This window comes from Magnolia sinica, chromosome 6 (assembly GCF_029962835.1).
Source record: "Magnolia sinica isolate HGM2019 chromosome 6, MsV1, whole genome shotgun sequence".
In the NCBI taxonomy this organism is placed as follows: Eukaryota; Viridiplantae; Streptophyta; class Magnoliopsida; order Magnoliales; family Magnoliaceae; genus Magnolia; species Magnolia sinica.
The window spans coordinates 82,928,957-82,950,169 of record NC_080578.1 but is presented as its reverse complement, the minus strand read 5'-3'; positions in this window follow the sequence as shown (position 1 = coordinate 82,950,169).

The window sequence follows — 21,213 nt, the reverse complement described above, 5'->3', positions numbered from 1 at the left end:
ATTCTCTTTCGCCATTTCAAACAGGATGTTTCTAAATCTTCTACGAAAGGTTCTTCTATTTCAGGATCAAAAGGTGTTAGTTCTATGTTCAGAGATCTACATCCTAGCATAAACTATGTTATCAATATAAGAAAGAAAACTAAACTAAGATGCAACCTAAGATGAATAAAACTAAAAGAAAAAGTTATGAATTCCTAAAAACAAGAGAAAGTTGTGTAAACGAGAATTGGAAGGAAGAACCCGGAAAAGGCGATGATGAATGTCTGAAGATTTGAGAGCTCCTCCTTTTGAAGACAATCTTATTTAGCAGCTTCCTTCCTCAATTCCTACAGACATAACAAAAAATAAATTGAATTTCCTAAAATAATGCTAGAAAAATCCTAAGCAACGGTTAATTTCTAAAAAAGAAAGTTTCTAATCTTAGAAATAAAAGCTAAGTTAGTTTCTAAAAAGGGAAAAATTTTCTAAAACTAGAAAATAGAAAGTTACTTGAAAGAAGAATCAAAATCTAAAATTAGAAAATAAGAAATTTCTAAAAAAAAAAGAAAGCCTAGAAATAGAAAATTTCTAAAAAAAATAATAATAAAAAAAAATAAAACCCTAATTCTAAAAATAGAAATTAGAAAAAAGTAGAGAATTTAGAAAGAGATTACCAAATTAGCAGTTTATGTCAGGACCCTACAAAACAGGAAATAGGTTAGTTTCTAAAAAAAAAAAAAAAAGAAATTTAGCTTAAGTTAGTAAAAACCTAAGACTATGAATTATGATAAGAGAGAATCCTAAATCCAATTGGACCGAAACAATCCCCGGCAATGGCGCCAAAAACTTGAAGTTTTATTTAAACCAACTTGATTTAAATGATTTTAAACTCGCAAGTATACGAATCAGATGTAGATATGGTACGTATTACGAGATCGTTCCCACGAGGACTGGTTGTCACAATTCAAAATTAAAGACTCTTCTTAACTAATCCAACAAATATTTGAGATAGTAATTGAGTAAACTAAATAAAAATCAATGGAAAAATAACCAAGAGCAATAAGGAAAATTCGATCAGGGAGAAGACTAGGACTTTCGAATCCACCCCTAATTATCATAAACCTTGTTCTACCTGTTGATTCACCCTAATTCAGATTGATATCAAAAATAAATAAAGCGCACTCTATGTCCTTGGTCGGGTACACAGAATGTATAATTCCTTAAAGTATATGGATCACATCTTTCCATCCATGGTCAGGCATGGAGAGATGTAGATTCCTGTTTCTTCCTCTATAGGAACCTGTTCATGGTCAGACACAAGCGCCTAGAATAATATTCCAAACAATATCCATAACTAGATTTTGGTTAAACTCATAGCATGGAGAAGTACGGAAATTCCAGTCAAGTACACCAGAGAAAGAAACAAATCAATTAAATCAACATGAAATCAACACATAACAAGGGTTATTCAAATTAGGGGCTTCATCTCAGCCCTAGCTAGAAGATTAGCAATCCATGAATTCAAATAAAAAGAAAGAAAAATAAAATTGATAAAAAGAAAACATCTCTCTCTCTCTTCTTCTCTTTTCTTCTCTTTTCTTCTCTGGATCTGTTCCCTGGCTCTCCTCCCTCTTCTCTACGTTTTGCATCCCTTTTTGTAGCTGCCAGAGTGGCTGGAATGGAGAAAATCGGGTTTGGAAAGCTGTCGTATGCGCAGCGAAAGCCCTTTTCGCAGCAAACTTCTGTACCTGTATAAGTCCCTCATTCTTTGCATTTTTTCCATAAAATCAACGTCTCCTGGGACGTTTTTGGCTGTTCTACATGATGGACGGATCAGATCTTCCATCTGATCGAAGATGGTGGGCCACAACCACCCGGAAGTCGACTTTTCGCGGACATGCGTAAGCCTTCGCACGTCCGGCGCTGTGATGCTCGGTGGGCCCCACATAAGCGTTTTCGAAGAAATCCACCCCGTCCATTGGATGCACGATGAAATTTCGGTCAGATATGGATGGTTTTGAACATCCATTGACGCGACCCATAGAAGAAATTACAATAAAATCAATTTTGAATGTCACAGGACAGTCCACTTGTGGCCTCTGTATCTCACACGTGTGCACGTATGGGCACAAACTGTAAACATGATTTTGTAGCTCTTGAACCCATCTACATGATGAACGGCTTGGATCACACGAACGTGTTACCGGTGGGGCCCACAGCGGTCCTTAAAAACGGAGTTTCAGTCCGTTACGCAAGCCAGAAACGGAAGTTTCCGTTTTTGAAAGGAGGAAGTCGGGTCAGCAGCGCTGACCGACTTAGGTCGTTCGGTGTACGGGCGGTGCACATGTGCACTATGTACACACGTTATACATATGGGGTCCACTGTGATTCTTTAGAGAAATCCAATCCATCCATCCTGTTTCTCACCTTATTTAAACCGTCTGGGTCAATTTTGAAGTATATCCAGATTGTAGGTGGGCCTAAAATTGAAGATTAATGGGCTGATCTGTCCGTTAGCCCACTTCTCGAGATATCCAATGGTTGAAATTTAATATGTACGGTTTATTTATGGCCTCCAGGCCATATATGGAGTTTCGAGCCATTTGGATGGCGGGAACCATGTGATCTTGCATTTTGGACCATTTTCGGGCCTTTTTAACGTGAACGGCTTGATTTCCATGGGTCCCTAGCATGTAAATTCTTCAGTCTTAGTTCCCTGGAGTGCATCCCTTGCTCTGGTGACTTCAGAGTGTCAAATTCATGCTTGTAGTACTCTTTTTCCATCAACGCTCCTGATTTCATCCTGCAACAAAAATATAATTAAAATATTCCATTAAGCATTATCATGTACGTAAACTCATGCAATAATTAGGGTCTGATATGCAATATTCGACCCTTATCACTATGCTAATCTGAAAAATAGATTCAGCAGATGATCTTTGTGATCAAACAGCAAGTGTAGGACAACCATAACACTTGGGTGATAAAATCCCAAGCAGGACAACCTTATGTCATAGTTAGTGCTTGAAAGACCCAACTGAATTTACTTTCAAAGAAAAAAAAATCTACAGAAAATTTGGAAGGTTTAGAAGAGAACTTACCTTAGCTATCTTGCACAGATCTGATCTATCTCGGTCTCTCCCCGACGGCGCCAAAAACTTAATTGTTTGCCTCCAAGTGCAGAGGTTTGTAAGTATATCCTACGAATATAGGGTCGATCCCACAAGGAGATGAATTGCGAGAAGAAAAAAATCAAATGCAAAACAAACTAAGTAATAAAAACTAAACTGATTATTTGATTTTGGAGTTTTTGAATGGATGTAATTCAACTGAATTAAAATAACACCTAAGCTTCAAAGTTCCACACATAGGTTAATATTCCAAAATCATGATGACTTGGATAACGCAACTAGAATCTAAGCATTATGGTTAGCCTAATTGGAAAATAAAACAGTTTAAATATTTTAATAAATGATATAAAAGATTAAAAAATAATGGATTTACACCATTAACATATATTCTCAAGCGCCAATGATTTTAAGTATTCAATATCTATAGGATAATGAATATCAAAGAAATATAACAGGTTGAGAACCTCTCCTATCTAGGAAATCTGATTGATCTAGGGTAAGTCTATCCATCAATGTGGATCTCATATAATAGAAACATATGGATCTCACAAGAGGATATAAAACAAAACCTAAATAATAGATAATATGCATATACCATTCTTCTCATCATTAAAAATAATCAATCATCAAAACTTAAAGAAATATTAAACCCATGTGCTTTCCTTCTAGCTTGGGCTAGAGGGAACTTAGAAAAACATAACTAGAATAGAAAAAGAAAGGAACAAGAAAAAAATAAATACAAATAGAAAAGATCTAAAAGGAAAAAAAATTATAAAATTGAAAACCCTTTAAAAACCCTAAATATTGCTCTTAAATGCTTTTAATGATGTTTAGGAATGCCCTAAGAAGCCTTATTTATAAGTAGGGAACTCCAATTTTCGTACAAAGTAGAAAAACCCTAGAAACTGTCTCAAATATGCATATTTTTCCAAAATAGACTTCTTGCTGCATAGTTCGTTTAAAACAGACTTCCTGCTGCGCAGTTTTCCAAAATAAACTTCACAGCTTAAGAATACACTTTTTCAAGACGATTTCAGGATTCTTCACTTCAAATCTTCGATTCTCTTCATTCCTTACTTGGGTTTCTTGGATCTTTGGCGTGTGAATTCTTCAATCTCGGTCTCCTAAGATCCATCCCTTGCCTTGGTAATTCTTGAACATCAAATCCATACTTTTTAGCACCTTTTTTCAATCCGAGCACTTAAATTCACCTTACAACACATGCATGAGTAAAATAGAATATTAAGATGATTTATGTTCATAAAAATAAGATATAAATGGGAAAAATTATGCAATATTTGAGTCTCAACAGTAACTTCATTATCAGTCGGTTGATGATGAACACTTTCAGTATCTACATTTTCATCATTAATTTGAGATATCATAATTGGCAGCTCATTATCAGTCGATTGATGACAAACAATTTCAGCATCTACATTTTCATCATTAGTTTGATATGTCATCAGTGGAAGTTTCTTGATCCCTTTTATACACTGTCAATTCATCATGAAATTTGTCTGAATATCTATCAGCAAAATCAAATGCATCTTCATATTCTATAGCCATTGAAGCAATTTTAACAAACTTGCGACACAAATAGCTATAACGCTTTCCTAAATAAATCTTAGGATCACCTTGTATGATAAACCCAAGATGGTCCTTCACAGTACCAACCTTTGCATCTCTTTGCCATCTCTTCAAAATATAATTAGAAGGAAGCACCTTTACATTATAATAATCCAAAACTTTTAGTGCATGGCTACATAGTATCCCAACAAACTCAAATTTCTTACAACTACATGTGACGGTATTATTTGATGCGTCAAATTTGATAAGACGACCTCCATCTTTGTCATTACGAACAACTTGAAACTCTAGCACTGTATCAAATTCACCACTTTTATGAATTGTATGACTAAGAAACTTTTTATACTCATTTTGGAACATTTTAAATACTTCCGGAGTATATGCTTTTGCTGCTTCCATCAACATCTCCACATCAACATACAATATTGGGGTACTTCGCCTCATTTTGAAATCAACTTCCAATTCTCGATATTGTCAATCAGCCACTACTCGTTTATAATGTGTGAAGAAACACAAAAGATTATGTCTGGAACTTAAATATTTCTTCAAAACATTATTCATGCTTTCACTCCGTTGTGTGCTCTTCATATCAGCGCAGAATGTATTTTTGTCATACACCAAAGCCCATTTGTTTCTTTCTTTAAACAACACTTGTAACCATTTATTTTGCGTCAAATCATATTTCTCAAGCATATTATTCCATGCAATTAAAAACTCTTCCTCTTCTTCATAATCATACACACACCTACTGAAATCATATTCAAAACTTTTTGAACCATTAAGTACATTACTAAGGTGCTTTGCAGCATTTTGGTATATATGTCAGATACATAGACAATGGTATGTTTCCGGCATCACATCAATTATTGCATTGCGCATTGCAACAAATTGATCTGTTAAGATTGTCTTTGGTTGCTTTCTAGACATTGCATTTAAAAAAGTTTCAAACAACCACTTAAAAGATTCAGTTGTTTCATCATATAACAAGGCTGTACCAAATATGATTGTTTGTTTATGATGATTTACCCCAATAAATGAGGCAAATGGACGACCATAACTGTTTATTCTGTATGTAGTATCAAAGCAAATCACATCCCCAAAATAGCTATAATCCATTATTGACTTTGCATCTGCCTAAAAAATATTGGTGATTTGATCATCTTCATCTACCTGTATTGCATTTTAATTTTTTATTTTTTTTTAAAAGATGGATTCTCTACTTGCATTTTTGTAAAATATTCTAAAGCAGCTCCTGCATCTCCCCTTTCCATCACTTTTATTCACTTTTTTTGCAAGTAATTTTTGTAATCAACATGTTGGTATCCCAAATTCTCTCAACCTCCAGTTTGCTTACTCGTAAATGCCATAGTTGTTGATGGTGTTATGCTTGAATTGTTTAATATCTGCTACAACTGATTGAGCATCAACTAAACCTCATTGTGACCTTAACATCTGTACTTTTGATGGTGTAATGACCTCATGGTTATGCTCCGCAACAAATTTAGTGACACTGAATCTACCATTCATTTGAAGCCTAATAGTCATTTTTGCTTGACATCCTGTTCTTATATTTGGACATTGATACTTTACTTGATCAGTTCGTTTATCTTCATGTCTTCGATCTGCTTTATAACAACAAAATGTTTTTGAGTCATGATACCATTATCTAATTTGTTACATGATGATCTTCGAACACTAAACCCTATCTTCCCAGCATATTTATTACAAAACTCATATGTACTCTCTTTAGAATTGAACTCCATTCCAAGGTTTGGTTCATCTAATTTCCCACCTGTTTCAACCAAAACTTCATGTACTGCTTCCTGAACTTGAACATGATGTCCCTCTTCAACATTGAAGTCCAACCTTTGACATGATTGGGGAAAAACTTGGCTATCCAAGGCACCCCTGTCATCCATTTACCTTTAGTGCCAATATAAAATTGTTAAAACATAAATGTAGATACACATACGCAATAGTGAAAAAATCTAGAAAAAAATAAGGCAACCCATTCTTACAATAGAAAAAGTAACAGTGTGCCATTAAAAACAAAAACAAAAAAAAAAACCAAAATTGCTAGTGTATTCATCTAAATACTGAAAGCGCAAAACCAAGAATAAAAATCATAAAATAATTCATTAAAGTTAGAGCTGAGCATGTCTGACCCAATCCAGTGGATCCTACCCGACCCGACCCGATCCAATCCGAACCGACGACATGGATCGGTGCGGATCGAGCTGGGCCATTGGGATCCGAATGTTTTTCGAATCGGGTTTGGATCGCGGTCAATCCGGGCCGATCCGATCCGAAACCCGATTCGAATGGATCCGATTCGGTCCGACTTGATCCGGAACAGATAAACCACATGCATTCACAGGGATGATGATATCATACAGTCGATAGAGAGAGCTTTCATTTTCAGCGAGAGATAGCATCCATGAGAGACAGAGCTTTTGAGAGAGAGAGAGAGCTTTCACGAGAGAGAACTATATTCAGAGGGAACGGATTGGCTACTCGGCTACTCCGCCTGCCACCAGCCCCGTGGCTGGTGGTGAGTGCTCTGTGGGCCCCACCATGATATATGTGTTTCATCCATTCCGTTCATCCATTTTTTAAGATTGTTTTAGGTCTTAATACCAAAAATGAGAGCGATAGAAATCTCAGGTCGATCGCACCACAGGCAAAACAATAGTGATTGGATATCCATCATTAAAATTCACTTAAGGCCCACTGTACTATTTATTTGATATCCAATCTGTTGATTAGGTCATACAGGCCCAGATGAAGGGAATAAATAAAGATCAGCTTGATTCAAAACTTTTATGGCCTCCAAAAGGTTTTTAATGGTCGACACTCATTGAACACTGTTTCCTTTAATGTGGTCCACCTGATATTGGGATATACCTGATTTTTGGTTTCTTAAGATAAAATTATATGGAAAAATAGATGGATGGAATGGATGGAACACATACATCATGGTGGGGCCCACATAGCATCGAGTTTCTGTAGCTATAGGTACGTGTAGGTATAGTTGTAGCCTATAGGCTTGTAGCTGTAGCCATAGGTACGTGTCGTGCAAAAGGGATATGGATTGCGTCCTACCCCCACTGTCTCTAGCCCCGAATGGGCAGTTCTGTGGGCGGGCCCACCGGATGTATCTGTACATCCAAGCCGTCCAACCATTTTCTAAGATCATTTTAATGCATGACCACAAAAATAAGGCAGATCCAACACTCAAATGGACCACACCATATATGACTATGACATTTAATGCAACTGGCATTTAATGCTTTATACATTTAAGGCAACCAAGCTTAGTATTTGGTGTGCTCAAATTGAGCGTTGAATCTGCCTCATTTTTACGGTCATGCCTTAAAATGATCTTAGAAAAGGTATGGACGACTTGGATGTACAGATACATCAAGGTGGGCTAGCCCACTGAACTACCCGTTCGGGGCTAGAGACGGGCGAGGGTGGGACGCAATCCACATCCATGCGAAAGATGGGTACTGACTCTCCTCGAGCTCCGAGTTGTATGAACGGTTCAAAGGAGATCAAAGTTATATGGGCCCCACAATGATGTATTTATTATATCTACACCATTCATATATTTTTAGAGATCATTATAGAGCATTATCCAAAGATCATCTGGACCACACCACAAATAGCAGCACAAATAATTATTTTCACCGTTAAACTTAAGCAGTTCGTGTGGTCCTCCTGCTAGTTATATCTTTCTTATTTTTTGTCTCAAGCCTTACGACGAGATTGCCAAATGAATGGACGGTTTGGATATAACACATACCCCATCATCAAACCCATAGAACTTGCTAATGTAAATACAGCAAAGTGCACCTTAATATGCACTTTCGTGTTGTGCACGTCAAGCCTACACCTCGAGCTCTGAGTAGTACGAACGGTTCAAAGGAGATCAAAGTTATATGGGCCCCACAGTGATGTATTTATTATATCTACACTGTTCATATATTTTTAGAGATCATTATAGAGCGTTATCCAAAAAATGAATGATATCCAAAGATCATCTAGACCACACCACAAATAGTAGCAGAGATAATGATTTTCACCGTTAAATAATTCATGTGGCCCACTTGATAGTTAGATCTTTCTTATTTTTTGTGTCAAACTTAAGATGAGCTTACCAAATGAATGGACGGTTTGGATATAACACATGCCCCATCATCTGACCCATAGAACTTGCTAATGTCAATATAGCAACGTGCACCTCAAGTATGCACTTTCGTGTTTCGCACGTCAAGCCTACACCTCGAGCTCTGAGTTGTATGAATGACTCAAGTGATATCAAAATTACATGGCCCCCACAATGATGTATTTATTATATCCATACTGTTTATCCATTTTTCATGATCATTTTAGAGCATTTGAAAAAAAAAAACACATCTAAAGTTCAAATGGACCACACTGAAAATAGCAGCGAGGATATCCGAACCTTGCCAATCCGATCTGACTTAATTTTCCTGACCGAGTTGGACTCGGATCGGTTCAGGCCATATACCATTCGAATCGGTTCGATTCAGGTGACTCGGACTCAGTCCCGAATCGAATCGAGTTCGGGTCAGGCTACTGAGATTTCGGATTGGATCAAGTTTGACCCAATCCGATCCAACTCATTCCGATGCCCAGCTCTATTTAAAGTAAAAAGTAAGCACACTTTCTACATTTTCCTAGGACAAATGCATATACACAAAATCCTTAAGGCTTTACTTGATTAGGGGTGGCAATGGGCCAGGTTTGGGTTAGATTAGGATCAGCCCAAGCCTGACTCATTTATTAAATAGGCCATAAATTATTGTCCAAACCTTGTTCCATGACGCATTATCCTATGGCTTGACCCCACTTGCACGTGCTGGATATGGCCATCAATGGACTAGGCTTGGGCCAAGCAAAATGAGTATCTTGAATAAAGCTATTCTAATAGGCTTGCCAGAGTGCCAAAATCTTGGCCTAAAAGCCAAGCCTGGCCCATTAACAGCATGAAACTAATTTCATCCGAAGTTTATCCAAATTTTGCACACACAGAATCCATAATGTCAATCTAAAATCTAGACTGGTCATAAACAACTAAAAAGAGGGTTGTCGTCTTCTTGCAAGGACCTACATGTGGGGATGCCTTTGAACTAACCCATCTTAGGTGGAAGACAATCCACGGTACCACACATCATCCACCTATGGTGCAGTAAATGTATGCATAAACTTTTCTACTTTAATGTCTTTGTGTAGAAAAAAAAAACCCTAAATAAAAAGAATAAGAAAAATCAAAACAAGGAAATTACATACCCCAGATTTTAATCAGCGAATGAAATTGAAAACCTATATGCCCCTAAACTACAAAAAAGTGAAAAATAATAATAATAAATTCTTACATTTTTAGATTTCAACAAAATTTTAAAAATAAATAAATAAATAAATAAAACCTTTAGATTTTGGGGGAGGAAACTCTAAATAGTTACCCATTCAAATGGGAGAATGTGTATAAGTCCTAGATCATCTCCTTGCTGAAGTGTGGTATCCCAAAATAAAAGCTTGGCGAGTGTTTTTTTTAGCTTCCTTATTTAGAGAGAAAGAAAGGGAAGGGGAAGAAAGAGGAAAAACGAAAAAAGAAAAAGGAAACGAAGAGGTGTCGCATACATGCTTGAGTCTCACAGTTAACGGAGACTCCGATAGTAGGATTTAAATTCTGCCTATGCCACTCACACGGATGGCGTGTTTTAATTGGAACATGTAATCTTTCGTAGGAACTTCCTGCGCCTGCCTTTCACAGGAAATCCACGTCCGAAGTATTGAGACCCCTAACCAGTGATATAATCAAATGCTTTGATTGGAAATTGCGCCAACCTGCGTGCATAGTGAACCTGCCACCAGGGATGTGTTGTGGGGCCCACCTTGATATATTTGCTTTACATCCATGTTGTACATTCATTTCACCAGCTCATTTTAGGGCATGATCCCAAAAATGAAGTAAATCCAAAGCTCAAGAGAACCACACTGCAGGAAATAATGGTGATTTAACACCCACCATTAAAAACTTTTTAGGGGTACAAAAGTTTTGTATTAAGCTGATAATTTGTGTTTTCCTTTCATCCAAGTCTGGATGATCTTGCCAATCAGGTTGGATGGAAAATAAACATCACGTTGGGTCCTATTAGGGTTTCCAAGTGGTCCACTTGGGCTTTGGCTCTGCTTCATCTCTGGACTCATGCCCTAAAATAAGTTGGCAAAACATATGGACAATGTAGATATAAAATACATAGATCACGAAGGGCCACCCATGTTCCATGTGGATATTACGGGGAAAATCAATGTAGGAAAGGCTTGTCAGCCAACACTAAATCAATGCAGAAATAGTTTATTAATTCCATTAACACTAGGGTCATTCGAACGGTTCTTTGGTATGTAACGTCAGGTATATGATGGGGGCCGTTCGAATAACAATTTTCTACTTCTATAAATGCTCATTAATCACTACGGAGAGGCCCGTTATTCTATCGTAAGACAACTAACGGTTATAAGTGGAATTAAATCAATGATAACAATGGTATTTCGGATTCTATTAAATGTTATACAATCACTAGGCATAAGAATAACCGGCTCTGCATTAAACCACTCCGATCGACTACGAAAAACTCTAGACAGAACCGGCATTAGGTGCAAAGCATCCCGTGTAATTCTAACTACTTTCAGTCATCCGTGTTCAACCTTAGTCGAACATATAAGTCTAGGATATCTAACTCAAAGCGGGCTACCCACTTACGCAATTCGCAAGGCTCAATCCACTATATATTATCAATACATTATCATAATCACAAATTAACTTAATACTATATTAAGGTATATTAATTAAACACATGTGCAAGCCAACACAATCCAATGTATATTAATACAAACCAACCTGTGTCAACAACACTCATCAAATGGCATAAAAGGTATTCTGACAGTAGGAATTTCATATTGATCGAGCATCTCATCAAACATGTTGCTACCATCAACAAGTAATATTAGGATTATAATAATAAAGTAATTCAGACACAAATAGCATACGAAATCTTATAATTAACTAAAATTTGTTATCTAGCACTATCAGGGCTGATGAAATGAAACTCAGAAGAATGTTTTACATCTTAGAAGAAAGATTTCTCAAACTCATGGTACTTGGGGTTAGGCTTTTGGGGAAAAATTGATACCTACATCAATTCCAAAGGGTTTACGTAACGTTTATAAAATTCATAACAAAAGGGACTTAAAATTAGAAGGTACGATGTATTTTTTTTACCTCCGATTCGCAATAGGCTTCAGTTGAAAGAAATATAGATAGGCACTAGGGTTTTTTGTAGAGATCATAGCACTTGAGAACAACGACACACAAACCAAGCTCTCAACCTCACTCTCTCCATTTCCCTGTTTCTCTTCTTTCTCTCTTTCTCCCCAAATTCCTAGGGCAAATTCGTATGGGGAGAGGGGGCTCTCCAAATCTTGGTTTATATAGTACCAAAAGTGGTGTGAATTGCCCTAAAGACAAGCTATTTACTGTTATAACCCTATGGTAAGTTTATTCAAGCTTTCGGGGTCCACTAGAGGATGTACAGGTTGATCTACCCCATAAGATAGTTATCCTTATTGATGATCTACAAAAGATTTTGATCGCCCCGCAGTTTGGACACGACGATCAATGGGTATGATTAAAAGTTAGTTCGATAGTTACCAATCATTGATCGGGGTCGCGACTATACGAATATGTGTAGAGTAACCAAAATTTAGTTTCAATCTAACAGTCTGAAAGCCACAACTTTGGAAAGGATTGGATGTGGACAATTAACGTAAGTTTCTGATAGATTATAAGGATATTCGTACATCTCATGTGCTCGCCTTATAAGACCAAGTTGAACATTTTGAGACACAATCTCTAAAAGTGCCCTGATTTTTCAATTAGTGTATGTGTTGAGTCAGTGAGACAGCGGAGCCTCATAGGAAGATCAATTCAAAGCATCTGCCTTATCAAAATCAGAAAATCTCTAAGTTTTCTTGCTTTGTCGATTTTATCGAAACACAGTTCGATATGATCGACCTACGCTGTCGATGTCCTCGATGATAAATCTATTCCATCGGAATGAGGACAAAAGTATCCAGCAACCACATATATCTCTGGACGGATTTATCGATGTATCGATATACATATCGATATCATCGATATTTAAATCTCGAGTCCATCGAAGGTGACTCGATAATATCAACAAGCAGATTTTCGGTGCCCCTATTTTTTTCTTAAGAATATCATATGTGCATCGATATATCGAAGCCCCCTCGATACCATCAAAGTTCAAATCTCGATGATATCGGTCATAGGCACGAAGATTTTCAGTAAAATATTCCAGGATAGTTTATTTATAATCGAGGGTCACTCGATAGAATCAATATTCAAATATCAATGATATCGATACGATTTTGATGGCATCAAACAAGGACAGAAACTGTCCAGCAAGCTTAAACGAAAAGCCTTTGGATTTATCGATGCCTCGACACAGTTATCGATATCATCGACATTTAAATTCTGATAATCTCGAAGGTTCCTCGATTATTCTTGTAAACCTGAAATATTTCAAAGCAAGTCTCTCTCATTTTCAAACGTCGAGGAATCGAACCTCGCATTGATGGAATCGGAGTTCGAAATTCGATGACATCGATACGTGTTTCGATTCCCTCGACCAGCTGGCAATAGGTTTCAAAAGTATATGACATTTGAGTTTGTGTCATCGAGCAAACCGTCGATACTATCGAGAGTATACGCTCGATGATATCGATCCCGCTCGATGATATCGAACTCTATCATAAATGTGATCGTTTTATATCCGTTGGAACCTTTTGCCTATATAAAGAGGACTTGTCTATTATTGCTGGTAGAAAAAGAAGAGTGTTTTTGAGTGTTTTACCTTAGATCATATACCCAAAGCCCTTTCTCTCATGGGAGTTCATCCTCCAATCTACCCTCATCATTGATATTTAATAGATTGGATTGGGGAATGAACTTCCGCATTCAAGGATCCTTCAGCTACCACCTTAATGGCAAATCACTAAGCTGGGATGCCTTAAATGCATAGATGACTGGAATCACTCTATCTTCCTTATAGGAAAACATTTTATAGAGTAGGATTTCATCTTCACCTTGACCCAACCCGAAGCCTTGTATTGGTACATCATCTGTGTTGCGGATCAAGGAAGCAGAAAATTCTTCGTCAACAAAGGAGGAGATCTTCGACAACGTGCTGAATGGGACTCATCCACTTATCAGTAAGTTATTAAAGTTCAGAGGACACTTGTAATTATTCCTTTTTAAGATTGAGTCTAAGGTGTTTCTCACCCCTTCAAGCCCTCGTAAGAGGCCTCCGGTGGGAGTGTACGTGGTGGGTGCGTTGTGTTGACCCTTGCTCTATGGAGAGCATAAATAGTTAAGGTCTTGTGGAAGATCCTTTACCAGTGTGCCTAAAAGTGTGTGCTTTGTGTTAACCCTTGCTTATGAGAGAATAAACAGTGAGGCTCCTTGTGTGAATCCTTGGCCAGTGTGCCTAAAACCGGGTGATATGTGTTGACCCTTGCTCAGGGAGCATAAACAGTCAGCTTAGGTGTAGGTTGTAAAGGTTGAAGGTGAACCTGATTTAAAACCTTAGGTTTGAGGTGAACCGCTGTGAAACCTCCTTAGTGAAATCCGGTACACTCAAGGGTTGAGTGCGGTTACCAGGAGTGGAGTAGACAAGTAGTCAAACCACTATAAAAATGACTGTGTTTGAGATTGATATTTATTTATTTATTTGATCTCCTTCTATATCTTCATATTTGATTATTTAAGATTACACCTCATACACACAGTCATATCCATCATAAACTAGTTTGCATATTATTCATCTCTAAAATTGTTTATGATTGGATCCTCTACCGAGCTTGGAAGCCAGTAGAGTTACTTTTGAGTAATCCTAATCTATGCTTATTGTTAGGATTAGTGTGATAGGATTTTAAATTGGCATAAAATTATTAAAAAGTCCTATTCACCCCCCCTCTAGGACATACTGGCATATTCCCACTTCAACTAAAAGCGGTCTTCACTGCCATTTGAATCTCAACTCAATATCTTGCAATGAACATTAAGCCTACTAAGACTAACATCTATCCATAGTTTCGTAATTAGTGGCCCACTAACGAGCAGCGTAGATCTTACTTAAACAATTAATATATTTCTGTAATGAATTGAGCAGATAGATTCTCGAGCACGATAATTAGGGTTTGAATTAGTTAAGTTCATAGTATAGCCTATTCGCAACTAGCGAAAATGGTGATTTGGTTATAATCATCCTAAATCATTGATTTTAAGCTAAAAGAGTGACTAGGTCAATTTAGTTTAGGTGTGTCAGATAATCAAGATCTAAATCATTAATTATCTTAAGTTTAGGTAGATCTTCATTAAGTTATGGTTATCTTAATTAATTGGCATTGGGTCATCTAGATATGGGCCCTAGATGAATAGATATCAATGTTAGACTTAAGATTTAGGTAATCGGGCGTATTCGATAGGTTTCTAAGGGTGTCTAATTGAATTTGTATATAGTTCTTTTAATGGTAACTCCAGCGTTTTTGTTATGATCATGAATTAAAGACCACTAGGTGATGGATTAAAATAATTCGAGCAAAAAAAAAAAAAAAATCAAAGACTTTCCGAAATCCAAATTAGCAAAAATTCGGGATGTTATAATCTGCTCCCCTCAAAACAAATTTCGTCCTTGAAATTTCCTAAGATATCTATTATGTAAATTGATAAGTACATTACAATTCATGATGCCTGAGTTTCAACTGAGTTCATCGTGATAGACTAGTGTGTTAGTAGGTACTTGGGTTATTATGAAGATTTACCACCCTTAAAATTTTCACCCTTAAGATTCCCTTAAAAATATTTCAAATGATTAGGATTTATGACGATAGTTCCCCACTATCCAGAGTAAAATTTCTTTTTTCAGTGTTCAATAAGACACGAAAAAATGGTTGTAATAGGTCTGAGCCCGATATATCGATCTTCTACTTGATTGGGGTAGTGAGTTCAATGGTATCCTTTTTCTAATCCTTGTAAATCCAAATCTTCTTCTTGATTAGGGCATTGAGTTTATTGGTAATCGCCCATGATTTAGAATTTCGATCAAACCACAACTTCTTCGCTTAAACTTGATTTCGTAAGTCCACGGTTTTAAACACTTGGGGGAAAACATCATGTAATTTTCTATTTTCATGAGGAATAGGCCCAAATGGCCCAACACGCTTCTGATGCACAATCTAATTATTCAGTGCACACCAGAAACATTTTCAGGTCAAATCTTTTATGTCTTGTTAGGGTTTCTCCACTAGTTATTCATAATTGTTAGAAGTTGTGGGAAATGTGGTTCCCAGAGGTAAATTTTAGAAAGTTTAAATTTTCTATTCACCAAAATTTTTCCTTTAGGGTCAAGTTCTAAGAATGTTCTTGCTTAATGTAAGTTTAATTTGGTAGATAATGAATCTCCCACAGTGCTTATGGTCAAACGGCTATCCTAAATAAGTTTCCAAGGGCCTAAGATTTTGTCTCTATGTTTTCATTTCGACTTTGCGGCATGTGGGTTATGGCCCTACCACGCTTCCGCTGCATTGATTTTGAAAGCGAATGAAGAATTGAAAGTTCTTAGATATTTTGAAGGTTTGGAGTGCTTGCAAGACAAGGAAGGGTGTGAAAAAAGGAAAGTGAAGAACATCGTCTCATCAACGTGAAATGAACCTTGAATCCACTAGGTATAACAGCTCTTGAATCCACAAGGGGTAAGAAAATTTGAAATATTTTATTAAAATACGAACCTAAAATAAAATTAAGATGTTTTAAATAATATGACGTAAATCCAAATCATGAGTCCTAATTCAACTAAACTAGAAAATACCCAAAATAGTAAAATATACTAAAATTTTAAAAAATAATAATAATTTAATCATGATTAAAAGAAATTCCTAAGAAGACATCAAATACTAAAAATCTAAAATGAAAAGATATGTCTGGTCCATCAACGACTTATAGTTGCAAAAAAAAATAAGTTTCAACAAATCTATTTCTTATAACATTTCTGGCACTTTTAGTCACTGGATTATTTTTGTAATTTTTTTAGTAATTCATCAGCAAGTCTGAATTTTCTTTTAAAAATTTCATTCCATTTGGAGTTCTAGAAAAAATATAAAAATTCTGGAAGTACCGGCTGTCCAAAATCAATGATTTTCTGTATAGTTTCAAAACGTCTCTATTGCTTGTAATACTTTTTTTTAATACTTTTAATTACTGATTTTTTTTGTAAATTTTTTTTAATTCACCATTAATATTACTTTTGTTCCACTAAATCTTATTTCATTTAAACTTCTATAAAAATGATAAAAACTCCTAAACTACCAGTTGTATGAAACTAATAATTTTCTACATAGTTCCAAAACGTTCTAAAATTAAATTCCTTTAAATATATTTTTTTTTAATTTTTATTCATTTTTATATTAAAATAGACTCATCAATATTTAATCTGACTTTTGAATCACCTCAATCGGAGTTGGATTGAAGAAGATACGTATTTTTGAAGTCAATATATTGAAACTGTCAGTTGCTTAACATTGAAGTCCATTGTTGTCCAAATGATGGCAGTGGCACCGTGAATTTGATGGTGGCATTGTCGACCGCTGCCCAAAAGCTCTCATTTTTCATGGTGGCACAATGGTGTTCATAGCGGTAAAAAAAATCAAGAATTTTTGGAATCTAAATTAGTGAAATCTGGGAATTACACTTAATGTTATGTATATTTCTTGTTCAAACTATTCATAATGAGACCTGGCTTAAGGAAAATGCAAATGTAGCTTGATCCAAAACTCATGTCCCCCCAAAAAGTTTTTAATGGTGGACATTCAATCCCTACTATGTGATTCGCTTGAGATTTGGATATACTTCATTTTTGGGACCATGATCTATATTGAGCTGAAAAAACTGATAGACAGGGTGAATATACAACACATACATCAAGTTGGGGCCCATGGTCGGGGAAATTCTCAATATGGTATTACCTGGTAACACCTAATCCACTCCCCCATAGATTATGTTGGGTTCTTTATAAAAGTGGTCCATAATTTAGATGAGGCAATCTAAAGTCCAACCAGCATAGAAATTCACAATTAATTACTTCTAATTACTGACAGGACACCCTGATCCATAGCTCAAGTGGTAGACTGAGTGAGCGATGCCTCGTTTCAACAATGAGGTCTTTGTATTGATTCCTAGTGGGGGTGGCTAACTGTGAAGTGTGAATTGACAATAGCTTGTACTAACAAGTTAACAAAAAAAAAAAAAAAAACCTAGTGACGGGATAGAAGGAAAAGGGGTCCCCATCTTAGGTGGACCTCATTGTGGTATTTATGTGAGATCCATTTTGATCACCGTGTGCATCACTCATGCCCATGACACAAAAATCAACCTCATCTATGATTAAGGTGGACCACACAATTAAAAATAATGTACCGGGAAAAGCTCACCCTTCAAACTATTTTGCTTGGTGTGGCCCACCTGAATCATTAATGAGCCTAGTTTTTGAGCCCGGAGACTATGGTTTAGCATGACATGCAATTGTTAAAGTGCATTCAATATAATAATCACAGTGGGCCTTATAAAATCAAGAGTGAATGTTTCTCTCCCAACTACCATTGTTGTGGCCCACTTGAATCTCAGGCCAGCCTAATTTTTCAAATAATAATCATGGTGGGCCAAAAGCGAATGTTTCTCTCCCAACTACTATTGTTGTGGCCCACTTGAATCTCGGGCCATTCTAATTTTTTGGCTCTAAAGATGACATGTGATTATATATTTAATGGTTGGAATGGATCTCACATACACATCATGGTAAGCCCATAAAAAAAATAAGGGAGTGCATCCATAAAACTCAATAACTAATAGATAACTAAAAGCTTCTCACTTGGAATAAAAAATGAGGTCTCATGTCCAACTGACTAGAGTATAGGTTAAGGTCAAACTAGAGATAACTTCTGACCTTTCATGTATATTCGATGTCCAACCGATGTCCAACCCATGTAATAAGTGGAATCCATGATCACCTTTAGAAAAACTCAACAACACTCACTTATTGAGTGGATCACACTTTTGTTTTGCTATTTACTAATGTCTTAATATTGTTTTATATAGTGTAGCCTAATTAATGTGTAGATAAAACTGAACGTTGCACTAAATAATCCTTATGGTGAGGCCAATTTGTTGGAAGGGCTGGATATCTTATGCACATAATACTTTAGAAGTTATCACAGCTCGTTGAACAAAAGGTAGGACAAAAAATTAAAAATAAAAAACTACCTTTTAGAAATGAGTAATTGTTCCCTCCAAAGAAGGTAGAGATGCGCGGACGTTGATTTTTGAAGGGGTCCACCGTGATATGTACGTAAGATCTATGCCAACTGCCACCATTAGGCCAGTTCTAAAATATATGCCTAACATGTGGTTTAAGTGGGTCACAATAAGAGAGATGTCTGCCCTTAATTTTTACCGAGCCCATCATAATTATTATATTGAATCCATTCCAACTATTGGTTGTCATTCTAAAATATAGTCTCAGGGTTCAGAAATAGGCTCATCAGTAGCGAAGTGGGCCACACCAAAGAAAAAAATTTGAAGAGTCAGCTTTCTGCTGTACATTGTTTCTAAATGTGTGGTCCACATCAATAACAGATGCAGCTGAATTTTGTCTCACTTGACATAGGCACAGGATGGTCAGGTTGGATTCTACTATGGTGGGGTCCACCCAAAACAGAAGCCCTTTTTTTCTTTCACGAGAGTGCCGCCTTTGGGGAAGCGGATTGGCTAGTGGTGTACCACACACAGCTATAAAGGACGCGGATTGTGTCCTACCCTGCCGGGCAGTGGAGCTTACCATGACGTAAGTGTTTTATCCTGGCAGTGCACCTCATTTCTCAGATCATTTTAAAGTATAATCATGGAAATGAAACAGGTCCACAACTCCAGTGGAACACACCAAAGGAAGCTGCAGTGATAATGACACCAACAGTTGAAACCTTTCTAAGGGCCTGGTGATGTTTTTTTTACCATCCAACCTATTCATAAGGTCACGTGGACGTGGATGAAGTAAAAAAAAAACAAATACCCAGAGCTTTTCAAGCTCTCAAGAAGTTTTTAATGGTGGACATTCAATACCCATTTTGTGGTCTACTTAAGACCTATACCTGCTCAGTTTTTGGCTCATACCTTAAAATGATGGGGGAAAATGATGAACCGCATAGATAAATTATTTACATCACAGTGGAGCGGTAGGACGCAATCCGCGTCCAGCTAAAATCAGTGTATCGACGTCAGCAAGTTCCGTGGGTCCCATCATGAGGTATGTGTTATATATATCTAAACCGTCCATCCAATTGGCAAGCTCGTCTTAAGGCTTTAGCCAAAATATAAGATAGATATAAAGATCAAGTGGACCACATTGCAAAAAATAGTGGGGGATTGAACATCTACCGTTGAAACCCTTCTGGGGGTCACAGAAGTGTTGGATCAATATGAAATTTGTTTTTCCTCTTCATCCATGTATTTGTGACCTTATTAACAGATTGGATGGAAAACAAACGTGATGGTGGCCCTACGATAAAAATCATTATCCTCGCTTTGATTTTTGGTGTGGTCCATTTGAGCTTTGTATATGATTCATATTTTTTTCTAATCCTCTAAAACGATCTCAAAAAATGGATGAACAGCATGGATCCAGTAAATATATCATTGTGGTTACCGTGTAACTTTGATATGATTTGAACCATTGGTACAACTGGGAGCGCTTGTCTTCGCGCGACACGTATCTACACCTGTTACACCAGCCAATCCGCTTCCCACCTTTGGATTGTTCATTATCCAGAAACTCAGATCTAATTCGTGGACGGGCTGATCCGTCTAGGACGCGGATTGCGTCCTACCTGTCCAATCCGTCCGGGCAGGGCTCTGCGGGGCCCACAGCGATGTAAGTGTTTTATCCCCGCCGTTAATCACTTTTATCAGACCATTTTATAATAAAATTTTAAAAATGAGGCAGGTTCACAGCTCCAGTGGACCACACCGAAGGAAGTTGCAGTGATAATGACAACAACCGTTGAAACCTTTCTAAGGGCCACTATGATGTTATTTTTACCATCCAACCTATTAATAAGGTCATGTAGACGTGGATGAAGTGAAAACACAAATATAAACTTAATCCGAGACTTGTCCAGCTCCCAAGAACTTTTTAACGGTGGAAGTTCAATCTCCACTTTGTGGTTCAATTAAGAATTGAACCTGCCACATTTTTTGGCTTATATTTTAAAATGATCCAAGAAAAATGATGAACGGAGTGGATAAAATACTTAAATCACGGTAGGCCCCACAGATAATCCGTCCGGGCGGGGGTAGGGC